The sequence below is a fragment of the Mytilus edulis genome, chromosome 6 (assembly GCF_963676685.1).
Source record: "Mytilus edulis chromosome 6, xbMytEdul2.2, whole genome shotgun sequence".
NCBI classification, from domain to species: domain Eukaryota; kingdom Metazoa; phylum Mollusca; class Bivalvia; order Mytilida; family Mytilidae; genus Mytilus; species Mytilus edulis.
The window spans coordinates 52,194,307-52,210,984 of NC_092349.1; positions in this window are offsets into that span (position 1 = coordinate 52,194,307).

Sequence of the window (16,678 nt, forward strand, 5' to 3'; positions counted from 1 at the left end):
TAGTATTAGAACAAGAGGCTCTCAAGAGCCTGAATCGCTCACCTTACATTCTTTTGGTTAAATCTCTCATCAATGATTATTTTGGCTTTTCAATTTATTTAAATGTTTTTTGGATCGTCCTATTTTCTTCAAAAGCCAAAAAAAATAATCATTTTCTCTTATGTTCTATTTTAGCTATAGGAGCTATGTTTCTTGACATACAAGGAAATAAAATATAAAATTTATACTAGATACTCTGAAACTCATTTAGCCTAAGTTTGGCTGAAATTAATACAGCAGTTTCAAAGGAGAAGATTTTTTAAAGTAAGTCAACATGAACAAATTGTGAAAAAAGGGCAATAACTCCTTAAGTGGTCAATTGACAATTTTGGTCAATTTGACTGAATTGAAGATCTTACTTTGCTGAACATTATTGCTGTTTACAGTTTATTTCTATCTATAATTATATTCAAGATAATAAACAAAAACAGCAAAATTTCCTTAAAATTATCAATTCAGGGGTAGCAACCCAACAACAGGTTGTCTGATTCATCTGAAAATTTCAGGGCAGATAGATCTTGACCTGATAAACAATATTACCCACGTCAGATTTGCTCTAAATGCTTTGGTTTTTGAGTTATAAGCCAAAAACTGCATTTGACCCCTATGTTCTATTTTAAGCAATGGCGACCATGTTTGTTGATAGATCATAACTTCGGAAACAATTTACAAACTAGATACCCTAAGGAACATTCAGTTAAAGTTTGGAAGTATTTGGCCCAGTAGTTTCAGAGGAGAAGATTTTTGTAAAAGATTACTAAGATTTACGAAAAATGGTTAAAAATTGACTATAAAGGGCAATAACTCCTAAAGGGGTCAACTGACCATTTTCGTCATGTTGACTTACTTGTATATCTTACTTTGCTGAACATTATTGCTGTTGACAGTTTATCTCTATCTATAATAATATTCAAGATAATAACCAAAAACAGCAAAATTTCTTTAAAATTACCAATTCAGGGGCAGTAACCCAACAACAGGTTGTCTGATTCATCTGAAAATTTCAGGGCAGATAGATCTTGACCTGATTAACAATATTATCCCATGTCACGATTTGCTCTAAATGCTTTGGTTTTTGAGTTGTAAGCCCAAAACTGCATTTGACCCCTATGTTCTATTTTTAGCAATGGCAACCATGTTTGTTGATAGATCATAACTTCTGATACAATTTACAAACTAGATACCCTAAGGAACATTCAATTAAAGTTTGGAAGTATTTGGCCCAGTAGTTTCAGAGGAGAAGATTTTTGTAAAAGATTACTAAGATTTACGAAAAATGGTTAAAAATTGACTATAAAGGGCAATAACTCCTAAAGGGTCAACTGACCATTTCCGTCATGTTGACTTATTTGTAAATCTTACTATGCTGAACATTATTCCTGTTTACAGTTTATCTCTATCTATAATAATATTCAAGATAATAACCAAAAACAGCAAAATTTCCTTATAATTACTAATTCAGGGGCAGCAACCCAACAACGGGTTGTCTGATTCATCTGAAAATTTCAGGGCAGATAGATCTTGACCTGATAAACAATATTACCCCATGTCAGATTTGCTCTAAATGCTTTGGTTTTTGAGTTATAAGCCAAAAACTGCATTTGACCCCTATGTTCTATTATTAGCGATGGCGACCATGTTTGTTCACTGATTCATGAAATTAAGTCGAGGTCAGGTGAAAACTGTCTGACAGGCATGAGGACCTTGCAAGGTACGCACATACCAAGTATAGTTATCGTAAAACTTAACATAATAGAGAATTTAACATAACAAAAAATCTTAAAAACTTTTTTTTTCAAGTAGTCACTGCTGAACCATGAAAATGAGGTCAAGGACATAAGACATGTGACTGATGGAAACTTTGTAACATGACGCATCTATATACAAAGTATGAAGCATCCAGGTCTTCCACCTTCTAAAATATACAGCTTTTAAGAAGTTAGCTGACGCCGCTGCTGCTGCCAGATCAATATCCCTTTGTCGAGCTTTCTGCAACAAAAGTTGCAGGCTCGACAAAAACTACCTTGATCAAAAACTTTCATTTTCTATTTTCAGTGCTTCAAGATTTGGGGTCTAAGTCTAATTTGGCATTAAAATTAGAAATACATTGTTTAATATCAAAGGGGACAAAGTCATGTGCATTAAGTTTTAAGTTGGTTGGTCTTCAACTTCATTGACAAACTACCTTGACCAAAAACGTTTTAACCTGAAGCAGGACAGATGGACAGACCAAAAGACCGCTAACAGACTAAAAAACCATAATGCCCCATACAAATGCATTAAACCCATAAATTTAACTTTTAGCCATATCTGGCATGTTGGAAAGTATGCGGGATCATTGGACATATTTTTTTAACTAGATGATGATGGTTGTGGGCAAGTTTAGTTCCAATTGTCACAGTTTGTTTCAGAGGAGATCTTTTTAAATGTTAATAGATTACGACATATGTAGCTCAGTGATGGGAATAGCTTTCTGATTCAAAGGGTTAAAAATTACCTCACCTCTCCATCATGTATAAGTAATATTCACTTTTTTCCCAATCCAAACTTAATGTTTCCCCTCTTAAGGTTTTAAATGGACATTGTAAATTCTTTATTTTTTAAAAATACTTGAATAAGTTCTTTCATCAGTGTTATATTTAAAGGTATTTTATATTTTATAAAATTCTTGGCTAGAAGATGGAAGGGTCAAATGTTTAAATAGTGTTGGATGAGAAGATGAACTTTATTGATTACCTTATAATCAGATCTTTTCAATAACTGATTCACATAACCCCAAAATATGTACTTTGAACATTATAAGTGAATGCTGGTAGATCATAGAAGATTTTGTTCATTCAATCAATGCCAACATTTTAAAATAAGGTTGAATAATTGTATGACTTCTGGCTTAGGAAATATATTATCATCGGATGTATGTAATATAGTAGGAATTCAAGTGTTATAAAAACCGTGAGAAATAAGCAGAAAATCTATTTTCAACCCGTAGAAGCTAGTATGCAGACTTTGCAAAATGACAAAATCAAATATCAAAGAAATATTTGTTTTCCTAAATCAACAAAAATAAAGGAATCCAAAGTATGAATATTGTCTTGGTATAAAAGGAGGGTTGAGATCTGACAAAACATTTGAAACCCCACAGCAATTTTTCACCTGTCCCAAGTCAGAATTCTCCAGTCTTTGTTAGTTTTGAATGATTTTAAATTTTAGTTCATTTATTTGTTTTGCAGTTTAATAATTTTATGACATCCATTTTCACTGAACTAGTACACATTTTTGTTTGAGCCAGCTGAATAGTGCCTTCAGATGCAGGATTTTCTCACTGCATTGAAGACTGATTGGTGGCCTTCATCTGCTGTCTGCTCTTTGGTTAAGTTGTTGTCTCTATGACATATTCCCTGTTTCCATTCTCAATATAATTGAAATTCAAAACTTTGAGTAAAATGCAATAATGTGCCATGGAAGGGTAAGCAGATCCTGCTCCACATGTCTTGGTTTAATAGCTTCCTTATGAGCAGCAAACCTCGATTAATGAAATAATTATAGGCTACACAAGCATAGGAATATCATATCATTTGGGAGATATATACTCTGTATATATGCAGGCACTGCTGGACCGTTGCTACATAGAAATGGAAGGTTCACAATTGGGAACAATCTCGTTTGTCGTAAAGTGTTGTTTTCATCCAACCCTCATTGACAATTTCTAGATGTAAGTCAAGATATGAGGCAGACTTAACTATATCTGTTTAATGTTGTAAAAGATGTCTATCCCCATTGATATGAAGTCCAAGTGATATGGATCATAAAAAAAATATTTGGATCAATAAATAAAATAGGTCTACAATTAATTCCATGGGATACTAAACATTCTCAAAAGTTTCATTATTACACCACGGGTAAATTATCACGTTCTGATTGGTTTAAAGACGTCAAGTGGTGACCCCTATGAGACAGTAGGGGGTTAGTAAATTTCATAGTGGGTTCATGACTCTTTAATGGTGACATCACCTATTGATATTGTTGCGTTTCATTGTTTATTTTTCAACAAAGCGCAGCAGAAAAAGTACAAAGTGCGATAAATTCGTTATACGGTTAACTACTGACCCCTTACGGATCCATAGAGGGTGAATAAGATCCAGCCTCACCCCCTATGGATTTTACTAACCCTCTATAGATCCATAGGAGGTCAGTAGAAACCATGTAACTTATAATGGCTTCGACTACAGTTCAGATGTTCATTGATTTCATGGATAAAAAGCTTGAACACACAAACTAATGAAAGAAACTTGAAATTATTTACTTATAACATGACATTTATACATATTCTAAATAATTTTTGCCTTCAATATTTACTTTAACATGCTATTGAAAGGTTCCTTTGCTTATAACAGTTTACAAGTAATCTTAATGTTGTTTGACCATCATTTGTCTCAGTTTTGTGGTAAATATTGTCCATTTTTCCGTCCAATTCTGTAAACTGTTACCCTCTACTTTCACCCAAGGTACTTCATACTGAGCTGGCTGGTTCCACCTGAAATAAGGATGCATTTTATCCATTTATAATCATGATAAATATGCATTTTACTAATTAATACAGAGTGCTCTTAGATACTTTAAATTTAGTGAATAACAAGAAAAAAACAAAAAGTTTTAAAGAAATTAGGTGATAATAAAGTGTAGCTGAAAAATTAAGATAACTTTTAACAATGTGTACGTTAATTCTGTGTCCTTAAAACTCCTTTTTCTTTAACTAGAAAGAATTAAACATTTTTTAAACAGCAGAATCATTATCAATATTGTCTCACCCATGATTTACCAGTTTAAATAATGGATTTTCAAAAAACAAATATCATAAGTGTCACCCATGATTTACCAGTTTAAATGGATTTTCAAAAAACAAAATATCATAAGTGTCACCCATGATTTACCAGTTTAAATGGATTTTCAAAAAACAAATATCATAAGTGTTTATTTAAACCCTTTGATATATGATGCAATTGATATATTATATGCAGATGTAGGTCAACAAGAAAACAACCCTATCACCTAAATTTGTTTTTAGTAACAAGATATCCTTGAGATACTTGAGGCACTTGAATAATATAGTTATTGCTGTTAATATACATGATATAAGTGCACCATTATTTTGTCCCAATAAAATGACTTGATTAGATAAGTGTAAATTATAATTTTCACATTATTAATGTTATCATATGGTTATTGGGAGAAACTGGATTATATTTCCAATTATTTTTCTTATTTTGAAATTTGTAGTTAACTATAAGGTTTAGTGGTTTAAACATAATCATGATAAAAATAAAGAGAACTGGATATAAGCTAATAAAGTACTGATGCATAATTTCTTTTCTGTATTAAACAGTCAATATATCATGTATATATATATACATGATATACGTTCCAAAACTAGTTGATTTTCTTTTTATAAGCAACTTGTTGTTAGTTTGATCTCAGTTGTCTAATTGGTAAAATCTACTTATAAAGTATAATTTTCTAGCTTTCCACAATTTTTTATTGTGACTTTCTTAAGAATAAAGCTACCAAGTTGTAGGAAGATGTCAAATACATGAAATAGAAAAGTCACAACTTTAAACTGATCATTGAAAAAGAAAGTTATAGAATGTCTTCATATTGATTAATAAACTGCTTTGCAGAGGTGTAACCCTGAACAGTTGGTAAAAAAATGGACAAAATATTCAAGCTTGATACAGGTCTCAATTTGGATTGTAATTAAACATTTGACACTGAATAAATGTAGTCAAAGAACATGGAATTGACTATATGATTTGAATTTATATTCAATTGAAGCTTTCTTGCTTTTTCACAATACTATGCCATGTATGTGCTGTTGTGCAATACTAAGTAAATCTGTTCAGACTACCATAAACAAAGAATTAGCAAAAAATATTGTGACCCTAAATTGACTTTGGGAAATTTACTATTTCTTTAATCTTGAAGGAAAAGAAAACCATATGATGTTTCTCAAATATTGACAGTTACATTCTAAATATTTTAAATGCTTGGAGCCTTTAAAAGTTTGATATTAATATTAAACTACCTCCAGTGGAGAAATATAATATAATATCACACTCAATGCATTGGTAGAATCTATATACTTCAAACAAGTCTCACTATGTTCTGAAGGCTCAAAGTAATTGAATTTTCAACCAAAAGAATTTTTTAAATTTCTACAACCTTATTGTTACTGGCATCTTTATTTGAAATATGATAAACAGGTTTGAACAATTGATTTGCTCTGAATGGTCTCAGATTAACATATTTGTAGAATTTTATGTATCCCACGAACTACCTGAATCAAAATTACCTAAAGAAATGAAATTGCAGTATGACTATAAAAAGAAATCTAAACAATAGATAATTACTAATGATAACCCCACTTAAAGTATTTCAATTAACAGGAATTTGAATAACAATTGATATGTAAATGCATTACAAGGTGAGGCAATTTCACACAAAGTCTTGATATCAAATTTCAGGAAACTCTAAATTGAAGTTCAGTAAAATTGACAAAAATTTCATACATAGCCATTAGCTTTGGAATAATATCATTCATCAGCTTCCTGTTAAATAATAATAGATTCTAAACATAATGGCCATTTATTGAAATTTTGTAGTGTTCTTTTTAAGGCACCACTAACAATAGTCCGAGATTACTCCGATGTCCAACGGCTGTTTTGCCAGACAAGCTGGGGCTGTGGGACGTTAGAGCTCGTCCCATATCAAAAAGTGGATATTTGCCCACCCAAAATAGATGCGCTGCTTCGTCGCTTCTGGTGCCGATTGAGGGCCTTGGAATTATATAAATCAGGCATCAATCTGTTCATTTTTCATTTATCTCTGCATTTATGTAAGTTTCACCTACCTATTTTTCCATATTTTAACAGTTTTCACAGAGACCCATCGATTTCTGCATTTTGACTTTCATTTTCAAAGATTATCACGTGACCACGAGAAAACAGTGCAAATGACCAAAATGTAACACCTCGTTCATTTACGATGCAAGTTATCTAAATGTCCGAGAGCTTCCGATTGTTATCGTGGTCGGAACTAAATGCTTAATACCGATCTCCTGTAAAGGAGGTGAAAAATCGTGGATGGCTTTTAAATGTTAAACATCGATCTCCTATAAAGGAGGTGAAAAAATATAAATATTTGCATATTTGAGTCTCGAGGCCACGAACTCTCTCGTAACTTGACGTCCATTTGAAAGTGAAAGTCAAAATGCAGAAATCGATGGGTCTCTGTGAAAACTGTTAAAATATGGAAAAATAAAGGTTGGCAGGTAGGTGAAACTTACATAAATGAAGAGATAAATGAAAAATGAACAGATTGATGCCTGATTTATCTAATTCCAAGGCCCTCAATCGGCACCAGAAGCGCAAGCAGCGCATCTATTTTGGGTGGGCTAATATCCACTTTTTGATATGGGACAAGCTCTGACGTCCTACAGCCCCAGCTTGTCTGGCAAAACAGCCGTTGGACGTCAGAGTAATCTGGGACTATTGTTAGTGGTGCCTTAAAAAGAACACTACAAAATTTCAATAAACGGCCATTATGTTTAGAATCTATTATTATTTAACAGGAAGCTGATGAATGATGAATTTGAAACTGTCACAATGTATGCTTACGTGTTCCCTAATATTGCATGGTCTTTATTTTTAGAAAATAAAAGAACACAGCCACGACATTGTGCGTCTTTGACTGAATTAAAATACCCACATCTTATTTTTAGCCTGTATTTTTAATTTTTGTATTGTCATCTGATAAAGTCATGCTGAATATAAGGTACAGTTTCCTCTGCTTTCAAATTCTCTGTTCCTTGGTTTCGTACTACAGTGGTAAACTACATATGAAAGTTACCTTCATGCCGATGAATCAATACATGTTGGCCCCCGGTGACTTTTGAAATGTAGATATCATTGAAAAAGCTCCAAATTATCTCACTTTGGTGCAAAAATGCCATTTGTTGGCATTAAAATTGAAATATCTTTTTTAACTCATCAGTGACCTATATTTTTTATTGTTGCTTTCGAATAAGCTGTACATGAACTAAATAATTGTAAAATTTAAGCGATTTCTGTAATTTAGTTCTTTTTTTATTTAGGTATAACCGCTTTTTCTTCTATTAGTTCAACAGAAAAAAAGGACATTAGCAAAAATGTATGCTTCTTTCGAAGGCAGAATGTGAGCGCAAATGAACGATGACCCCATTTTTTATTTATTTTTTCTATTAAGTATAAGATAAAGTTCATTTATAGTGAAATCCTATATTAAAAAATATTTTTTTTATTTAGACCTGCTAGCCCCTTTAACAACTTTAAAATTGGTTGTCGAATTGGTTTCATGCACAAATTTTATTTATCCTTACATTGTATATTCATGTTTTGTGTTTTGGTTGAGGACAGTTTCTGGCATTCCAATTGAAAATTATATCTTACATTTTTTACCAATGTGTTGGTGTAACATGTGTAAATTGTGTGAGTATGTTGCATGTTGTGTATCATGCACTAACAGGGTTTTAAATTTTATATACATACGTTAAGGCAGGTTGAGGCAAAGACAATTTTTAAATGTTTGATATTTCATTTTTCATCATCTTCAGTTTTTTTATGGTTGGTTTTCTCTTTCGTACATTTAACATTAAAATAATTGTCATACAGGGTAAAACAAGAATGTGTCCAAAGTACATGGATGCCCCACTCGCACTATCCTTTTCCATGTTCAATGGACTGTGAAATCGGGTAAAAATCTAACTTGGCATCAAAATTAGAAAGATTATACTAGAAGAAGTTCAAAATATTAAAAATTAAATCAAGACTGAAGTATGACTATAAAATAAAATGATCTGAGTGTTTATTTACTAATGTTAACCCCACTTGAGGTATATCAGTAAACAGAAAGTCAAATAATAATAAATCTGAAATTACTTTACATATGTTACAAGGTAAACTATGTTAACATGGAGCCTTATTTCAAATTTCAGGATGCTCTTATTTCTAGTTCAATAGAAAAACAATTTCGGAAATAGCCAGTATTCTCAGAATAATAAATAAAAACTCTTTAAACAGGAATTTAATGAGCTATGAATCTGTAGCCGTGTAACAAGATAGTGCATGCTGACACAAAGCCAGATTACAAATACCAGGAAACTATCATTTGTAGTTTCTTAGAACTAGAGGCTCTAAAGAGCCTGTGTCGCTCACCTTGGTCTTGTGCATATTAAACAATGGACACGGATAAATTCATGACATAATTGTGTTTTGGTGATAGTGATGTGTTTGTAGATCTTACTTTACTGAACATTCTTGTTGCTACAATTATCTCTATCTATAATGAACTTGGCCCAGTAATTACAGTGGAAAATATTTTCTAAAAATTTACAAAAATTTATGAAAAATGTTAAAAATTAACTATGAAGGGCAATAACTCCTTAAGGGGTCAATTGACTATTTTGGTCATGTAAACTTAATTGTAGATCTTATTTTGCTGAACGTTATTGCTGTATACAGTTTATCTCTATCTATAATAATATTCAAGATAATAACAAAAAACGGCAAAATTTCCTTAAAATTACCAATTCAGGACAGTAACCTAACAACGGGTTATCCGATCCATGTGAAAACATCAGGGCAGATAGATCTTGACCTGATAAACAATTAAATCCTGTCAGATTTTCTCTTAATGCTTCGGTTTTTGAGTTATAAGACAAAAACTGCATTTTACCCCTATGTTCTATTATTAGCCGTGGCAAACATTTTGGTTGATTGGCCAGGTCACGTCACACATTTTTTAAACAAGTTACCCCAATGATGACTGTGGTCAAGTTTAGTTTAATTTGACCCAGTAGTTTCAGAGAAGAAGATTTTTGTAAAAGATTACTAAGATTTACGAAAAAATGGTTAAAAATTGACTATAAAGGGCAATAACTCCTTCAGGGGTCAACTGACCATTTTGGTCATGCTGACTTATTTGTAAATCTTACTTTGCTGAACATTATTGCTGTTTACAGTTTATCTCTATCTATAATAATATTCAAGATAATAACCAAAAACAGCAAAATTTCCTTAAAATTACCAATTCAGGGGCAGCAACCCAACAACAGGTTGTCCGATTCATCTGTATTAAAGTTGTAAATGGTCACTCACAATGATTGTAAAATGTCAATCCAGTAAGATACATAATGTCAGAAAAAAGTCCATGGGAGACAACTCAAGCAATAAATTTTATCAATTATGTTGGCATTGTAATTGAAAATTGTATCTTATCATTTTTACTGATGTTGTTGTAAATTGTTTGAGAATAGTATCATGCACTAACAGTGTAATACGTGAAAGTTTTGCAAAGATACATTGAGGCTGTTTGAGACAAAAAAAAATTTTAACTGCTTAATATTTCATTTTCACCAGCCTCAGTTATTTTAAAGAGATGTTGTTGGGCATAACTCAGACCTAAATTGACAAACACCATGGTTTTTTTTATTGTTATGGCTGTTGTTCTCTTTCATACAGATAACAAAGGTCAATTTAGAATAATTGAAACAAAAATTGAAAAACTAGATGGCTATAAATATCTTAAATACCTGTACAGGTAGAGAACATAAAGACATAATGTTTACAAATAATTTTAAAAGCATACTGATCTATGGTATTCATCATGTTCATATTAAGGGCTATAATATATTTGACATAAAATATTTTTTTCTGACTTGCCTTTTTGGTGACTTTATATTTTTATTATTGAATGTGAAAAAGTTTAATTTAACTCACTGATGGATATATTTGCAGTATTTAACACTAATTCGTTCGTAGTGACTGTTAAATCCTCTTGCCAGGTCACCTGTGTTTTCGCAGTGTAATATATCTGCTGCTGACAACCACATGTGCACAGTTGCCGTGGTGGATATTCCCTTTATATAAAAACAAGAGTGCACACGCTGAAATGTCTCGCCTTCTATACTAATCATTGATATTAGGCCAATTAAAATTAATTGATAGATTTTCATCCCCGCCCGCCCCTCTGAAATCGCCCCGCCCCGAATTTTTTAATTTTATAAAATTTACGATTTCCGGATTTTATTCATTCCCGTTACCGGTAACCGTTAAAATTTCGTTTCATTCAATGCTTCCTGATTCAAATTTCGGTTTTGTACCTCGAGTAAATCTAACCAAATGATTAAGTCGACCTTTCCGCTGCTCTATGATGACAACATCATCTTCCGAGAGTAAAGATTGATAACGAGAATGACATGAAATATTGGTGTTACGAGAAAAACGCTGTTTCCAAGACTGCAAATCGCCGTATGTCACAAATTTCTGTGATTAGAAAACTGCGGACTTTTTTATTTATGCAATGACTTTGTCTCAGGAAATTTAAACTCTAAATGATACCCAAAGCACAAGATTCGTGGAAACCATTGATACAGAAAACATGACTGAATTATATTGAAACACAAGCACGAACTTGTCAGATTTATGACCGTTTATTGAATTTAAAAAGTCGACTAACATACGCATTTTATTTATGCAAGCCCTTTGATTTTACCCATGGCTGTCTTTTTATGTTGACAAACAGCAAATGTCCCAATACACCCAGAAAGACTCATTGAAGAACAACTTTTTTTTTATTATTAAGTTCATGTTTTACATGATGATTATATTTTCATCTTGCATATAAAGTACCAACCCTATTATTTTCAACACTCTCTGAGTTTTCATTTTATTCTGTACTCATAATAATTGTGTTGCATACCAATGCATTTGCTTTATTTTATGGTAATACAAACCATTGTTTAGAAACCCAAATACATTTTGTGTAGGTAGTCTAACTGAAGAGAGTAGTCTCACACGTTTTTTTTTTGTTAAGTTTTTAAAGCTGTAATTAGATATATTTATTTAAGGATTTGAAATATTTTGTAAGCTTCCTCATACTTGTGTATACATAATATAAGCTTAATATTACACTTGCATATATAAAGAACTCGTCACAAAAGGGTTTCATATGAAATAAAATTTAAAAAATAAAATCCTCCAACCCGCCCCATTATTTTCAAAAATTTGGATGAAAATCTACTAATTAATTTTAGTTGGCCTTATGTTGATAGTCCTAAGTATAAAGCTTAGTTTTATTACAACTGTCTCATAAACTTAACATTAACCAAGATAACTAAACAAAGACCAATGAACCTTGAAAATGAGGTCAAGGTCAGATGAACCATGCCAGGCAGACATGTACAGCTAACAATTCTTCTATACAACATATATAGTTGACCCATTACTTATACATGTTATAGTTTAAGAAAAATAGACCAAAACACAAAAACTTAACACTGTGCAATGAACCATGAAAATGATGCCACGATCAAATAAAACCTGCGCGACTGACATAAAGATCATAAAATATTTCCATACACCAAATATAGTTGACCTATGGCATACAGTATTAGATAAAAAGACCAAAACTCAAAAACTTAAATTTGACTGCTGAACCATGAAAATAAGGTCAAGGTCAAATGACATCTCCCCGCTAGACATGTACACCTTACCATCATTCCATACAACAAATATAGTATACCTATTGCATATAGTATGAGAAAAACAGACCAAAACACAAAAATTTAACTATAACCACTGAACCATGAAAATGAGGTCAAGGTCAGATGACACCTGCCAGTTGGACATGTACACCTTACAGTCATTCCATACACCGAATATACTAGCCCTATTGCTTATAGTATCTGAGATATGGACTTGACCACCAAAACTTAACCTTGATCACTGATCCATGAGGTCGAGGTCAAGTGAAAACTGTCTGACAGACGTGAGGACCTTGCAAGGTACTCACATACCAAATATAGTTATCCTATTACTTATAATAAGAGAGAATTCAACATTACAAAAAATTTGAACTTTTTTTTCAAGTGGTCACTGAACCATGAAAATGAGGTCAAGGACATTGGACATGTGACTGACGGAAACTTCGTAACATGAAGCATCTATATACAAAGTATGAAGCATCCAGGTCTTCCACCTTCTGAAATATAAAGCTTTTAAGAAGTGAGCTAACACCGCCGCCGCCGGATCATTATCCCTATGTCGAGCTTTCTGCAACAAAAGTTGCAGGCTCGACAACAAGAGGTTGTCACAACGACAGCAAACCGGATTTATTAACATTTATTTGTATCCTGCCAATATCACAAGAACCATAACTGATGAACAGTGAAAGTGAAAATCATCAATATCAAATTTGACCTCCATTTTGTCATCAGTATCAACATACTAAAATTTGAAAAGCTTAGGTTGAATGGTTCATGAGTAAATGCACGGACACGACTGGAAAAGCCATTTTTCAATCTTTCCCGACCCATTACTCCTGAACGGTAAAAGTCAAAATCGTCATTATTGAACTTGACCTCAATTTTGTCATCAGCAACAAAATATTAAAATTTGGGAAGCTTTGGTTGACCAGTTCATGCGTTTATGCACGGACACAATTGGAAATGCCATTTTTCAATCTTTCAAGAACCATAACTCCTGAATGGTAAAAGTCAAAATCGTCATTATTGAACTTGACCTTCATTTTGTTGTCTGTAACAACATATTAAAATTTGAAAAGCTTTGGTTGAACGGTTCATGAGTAAATGCATGGACAACATTTAGATACCGCCAGGGTTTCCCCTGGGTCAATTATTTTTTTCGCCACCTCTTTCGCCAAAACAATATATTTTTCGCCACTTTATTATTTTTTTCGCCAAGTAACATAAATTTATTTTTCCTGTTGTGCCCTTTTGTACTAAGAAGTAATTTTTACAACAAAACAAAAGCTTTTATCACATGAAATTGATCCCTCATGTCATGTGTAGTCATTACATTGAAGGGTTACTCTCATTCGAGGGGTTGTTTCCAGCCTTTTGGATAGATTTTTTCATAACGACAGTTTTCTTTTCTTGACCATCGTAAATGAAAAAGTTGAGACGTACAACTATGCTTAAAACATGTGCATGTGTCACTCAAACGACTTTATTAAAGTCAAAGGATAAAAGAATTAAAGTTTTAAATCAGAGATTTTTCTTGCTTTTGAACAATTTTCGTCACAACAACAGATTTCTTTTCAAAACTATCTTTAAAGGGAGAGATGTCAAAAGTTTGCTTCAAACACGTGCGTCGCAAAGATGTAAATAAATTCTGTATGTGACATTTATAGCGGAAGCCATTTGACCATATCATTTTGTGAAACAATTCAATCAACACCTTTATTAATTAGTCCTTTGTTGTCGATAGCTATAAAATGCAATCAGCTGATTATTGATTTTCTGTCTAAATCTTAATGAGATCAAGGTGAATTCCAAGTATTGTCTGATCGGGTAAAGTCCGAGAAACTCAAAAAAAAGTAAATAAACAAGATGGAGGAAAATAAATCGGTTTATATATTTCTTTCGCCAAATTCTTTCGCAAATGACGAATTTTTATCGCCACAATTATTATTTTTTCGCAAATTGGGAAAATGGTGACCGCCAGCGCAAACCCTAGATACCGCCCGCCGTACATCCCCAAATCAATAACCGACATTTTTGTCACAAAAATCCGGTTAAAAATGATTAAAATAATTTTTATGAATAGGTGATGTAGGCAGTGTTTTACGTTTCCGCAAACTGGCATTACTTTACCAGGAAAAAAAGATGATGTTTCCTCAAAAAAAGTCATTTCCAGAAATTAAATCCTTACTTTTCCGAGAAAATAGTAAGGAATCTGGAAAAAAAGTTGTTACTTTTCGTGAAAATAATTAAGGAGTACATTGAACTTTGTCCTAAATGAACCTGCAACAACTGATTGTAGCAGCATGAAAATTTGTAATCAGTATGTATTGCACATTCAAAGGCAATATGAACTACCTTGGGCTGGAGAGTTAGTCTTCGGTTAATGCACACATCAATAAGCAGATCCCACATTTTGATAAAAAGTGGAAGTAATGCAAACACAAGAGAAATGTAGTTACCACTTTACACCCATGTATCGAATTAATAACTGTGCCATCTATAAAAATATCAGTTATTTCATTACATAGAAGACCATAGACATTTCAAGTTGGTGAAACATCAAAATATTATGATTAAGACATCATCGTCTTTCACTAAGGTGAAACTTTCATGTTTTTTATATCTAGTATATTGTAGATATAAGATAAGAACCTTTTTTGTATGGAAATATGAAACATATATTCAAATAATAATAATTTACTACAAGTTAAATTTCCGGAAAAGTAATAAATACAATTTCAGGAAATATATACTTTTAATCTTCTGGAAACATAGTATTGGAACATTGAAAAATTAGCAGAAATGCAATACGCCAATGTAGGAACTTTTATTTTGTCTACATTATTTTCATGAAGAATAAACAACTACATAAATTTGATGCTAAGGGATATAAGTATGACCACTGTCTTATTCAGTATGACACTACTTAAAAGATGAGCTATTATTTGGTACACTATAAAGTAATTTTAATGATTTTATTACTTTTGACAATTACATAACTCTTTCACAATAATAAAGATTAATAGTAATGTAAAAGTAAACGCATATAAAAAGTTCTTTTTAATTTATTTTTGATGGAACCACATGGAATTTGTCTGCTTAAAGATGTACTGTATATAATAGCAGATATATTATGTCAAGTTTTCTCTAATATCCAGCAAGTTGCATTGTAGTATGAATGAAGATTTGTAAAACAATGACAAATTTCTATTTCAAAATTGCTCAATTTTTATCTATATATATAGGACTCTTTTTGTAAAACCAGAAATATGATCAACAGTTTTAAACTATTCATATGTTTTTTTCTGATTAAATAAATATGCATTTAATATCTAATCTGAACAACTTAAATTTTACTATGTTACTAAACTTTTAAACTCAACATATTGAAAATCATTCAGAAATAGTGGAGTAAAATTCCAAATTATTTTATAATTTTTTAAGTCTATGGGAGACAACTCAGACAATTTTCAGCAAATTTTGAAATTTTGAAAACAAGACTTTTTGTGATTTTTAAATTATCTTCTGGGGCAATGTCAATATTAAATGTGCTCAAGTAATGTTTTTCTCATGAAGGTAATATATCTGTTATGAAAGAAAAGTACATGGATTTGTGATATTTATGAAGAAAAGACTTGTTGCATGAATTTGAAAAAAAAATTATGGTTATTATTGTCAAAGAAAAAAATATTTGTATTTTCTTTAGGTGCACACTGCAATCATGGCAATTAGATTTTAAGATGAATTTTCTCTATCCATTATAATCACCTTCGAGCATTTACTACACAAATATAAGATAAGGGAAAATTTCTGATTAATTATCTTTTTAGAAAGCAATACATGTTTGCTACAATTTTTTGATGTCTGTTGTTTATGGATATGCTTGAAACAGTAATATATACAAACCATTCACTGATAGTATCTTTAACATGTACACAGTCTGCCAGTGCTTTTCCTGTAGAGTTTATTCTTTGATTCAGTTAGGGTAACATTTTGTCTAACAACTTCTGGTAATGTTCATGAACGTTCCTACATAACTCTGAAAATATCAAAAATTGTTATTAT